Here is a 2,500-nt window from a genome sequence, read left to right as displayed (position 1 = left end):
GCGGCCCATCCTCCCTCGGTCGACAACCAGGGCCGACCTTCACTTTCATTACGCCTTTAGGTATCGCTGATCCCAATGACTCGCGTACATGTTAGACTCCTTGGTCCGTGTTTCAAGACGGGTCCTAAGAGTACCCAAAGCAGTAGCGGCGCCGACCGGTATCGGTCCCCGAGTTGCCCCGGGAACGTTTGCAGGCCTGTCGAAGGTTAACCGTACGACCAACAGCGGGCCAGGACCGGTGACGGCGCTAGGTCCGTAAGCCTCCGTGTACCGTGGCGCGCGCTTGCGACGGCCTCGACGCACTCCCGCGTGTGTGAGAGCTGCGGCCTGATACCTTGCGTGTACCGCCGGGCAGCCGGCCGGGCGACCGAGGGTTTGACGGCGTGCCGTGTTACCGGCGACGCGTCAGACACCGCACCCGGGCCGTAGACCGACACCCAGCGGGTCGCGACGTTCTACTAGGGGAGAAGTGCACGACGACGAAAACGCCGGACATCGGCGCGCGGCAGCGTGCCCGCGCGCGAGCCGTGAGGCCCCGCGGGGCATCGCCCACCGACGCGAAGCCAGCGTCGCTGACGATGAATCTCCCCGTTCGATCTTTTGGGTTTCTTAGGTTTACCCCTGAACGGTTTCACGTACTCTTGAACTCTCTCTTCAAAGTTCTTTTCAACTTTCCCTCACGGTACTTGTTCGCTATCGGTCTCGTGGTCGTATTTAGCCTTAGATGGAGTTTACCACCCACTTAGAGCTGCACTCTCAAGCAACCCGACTCTAAGGAGAGATCCTCCCGAGACGCGCACCGGTCGCTACGGGCCTGGCACCCTCTGCGGGTAAGTGGCCCCATTCAAGATGGACTTGGACGCGACGCGGCACCTCGGGATAAGCGGACCCTCCCAAACACCACATTTCCCTGCGGCGGAACCGCGGGATTCGGTGCTGGGCTCTTTCCTGTTCGCTCGCCGCTACTAAGGAAATCCTGGTTAGTTTCTTTTCCTCCGCTTAATAATATGCTTAAATTCAGCGGGTGATCTCGCCTGCTCTGAGGTCGTCAAAAGAAATTGTCGTGAGGCTGTACTATATATATATAATACGAAGAAGGCGAGACGACGACGACGACGACGCGAGAGAAAAGAGAAACGCAACGCGGCGAAACGCCGCGCGCGAGCGCTTGGTTAGACTACGCCGCGTGCCCCGGTCAAGAGCTGCTACCATACATAGCGCTTTCGTGGACTCGGGAACACGCGCGGTCGACCCGCGCGCGATCTCTCACCTCGCACACACTTTTGCTGCGCAGGGGGCGATCGGTGCACGCAAAATATTTGAAAGAAGAGACGAAGGGAAAATGAGAAAACGAACGAGGCAGAGAGAACAACCGCGAGAGCGTGGTGGTCTTTCGTCGACGTTGCGTCAACCGCGCCGCGATCCGCGCGTCCGCGCGCGCCAACCAACCGACCACGACGACAACTGGCCAGCCAGCCCGACGCGAACGTCGGAGGCCGGTTTGCGCGTCGTGGTGGCGTCGGCAACGCGACTGCGGCGGCGGCCGGCAGCAGCTGCAGCGGCGACGACCACTCTCTCTCTCTTATAATACGGTCAGGTTCTCTCGTATCTTTGCTTCGTCGTATATATCTCTAAAATCCCTCCTCTCGAGTTTCCTTTGCGTTGGCGGCGGTAAAGCGACGATATGCGCTCTGTGCAGAAGGAGAACGAGGAGGCGCGCGATTATCTCGCGGCCTCTATTCTCCTCTCCGATCTTCATTCGAAGAAGGAGAGGAAAACTCAAACTCGGTTCTCCGCGCTCCTTATGAACTACTTCTCCGTGGATCAGCCTTTGATCCCGCGCGCGCCGCAAGCGGCACACAGGCCACCTTCCGGGAGTACAAGCGCGAACGAATTGTCGGCTTGTTTCACTCCGGGCGGCGGCGCGCGAGAGGCAGATCTACTCTTTTTCGTTCGGCGCGTATATACGTATAACGTATAAACTCCTTGCAAGAGCTCGCCACGTTTATCACCACCGCGCACGTCCTTCCCTCCCGTGCGTGTGTGCGTGCGTGCGTCTCTCTGCGATTCTCGATCGCATCTTTCGGTCGGTCGTCGTTCATTCGTTCGACCCTCAAACCTCGTTATTTCGGACGACGCCCAACGGGGGCGAGAGTACGCCGCCGTTCCGCGAGTATAGAGAGCGCGCGCAGAGAGCGCGAGAGCCTTCGTAAAACCCTGATGGAATCCAGCAACTCGCCGCGTGGATAGCGTGCGTAGTGTGCCTGATACCCCGGGGAAGGCGTCATCGACGACTCCTCGCTTCTCTTCTCTTTCTCGTGGATGCGGGTATAACTCTCTCGCCGGCCGCCGCGATCGGGCGAACGTCCAACGAATCGCTCGTACGCGGCCGTCGAAACGGCGCGCGCAAGCAGTTTGTCTTCGATAAAACGACCCTCAGCCAGGCGTGGTCCGGGAATTGTATCCGTGGACCGCAATGTGCGTTCGAAATGTCGATGTT

The 2,500-nt window shown here is 59.4% G+C and overlaps 2 non-coding genes across 2 annotated transcripts in view; both read right to left on the bottom strand.

Annotated features, from left to right (window-relative positions):
* The window catches only part of LOC139110809 (large subunit ribosomal RNA), a 4,098-nt gene extending 3,050 nt beyond the window's left edge, over nt 1-1,048 (bottom strand). The window contains exon 1 of the ribosomal RNA XR_011547065.1: nt 1-1,048. This exon is cut by the window's left edge and continues 3,050 nt beyond it. This is a non-coding gene — a ribosomal RNA (large subunit ribosomal RNA).
* A 1,382-nt stretch (nt 1,049-2,430) lies between these two features.
* Nucleotides 2,431-2,500, bottom strand: part of LOC139110851 (5.8S ribosomal RNA) — a 155-nt gene continuing 85 nt past the window's right edge. The window contains exon 1 of the ribosomal RNA XR_011547089.1: nt 2,431-2,500. This exon is cut by the window's right edge and continues 85 nt beyond it. This is a non-coding gene — a ribosomal RNA (5.8S ribosomal RNA).

The sequence above is a fragment of the Cardiocondyla obscurior genome, linkage group LG21, assembly GCF_019399895.1.
Source record: "Cardiocondyla obscurior isolate alpha-2009 linkage group LG21, Cobs3.1, whole genome shotgun sequence".
In the NCBI taxonomy this organism is placed as follows: Eukaryota; Metazoa; Arthropoda; class Insecta; order Hymenoptera; family Formicidae; genus Cardiocondyla; species Cardiocondyla obscurior.
This window is presented reverse-complemented; position numbering and strand designations above follow the sequence as displayed.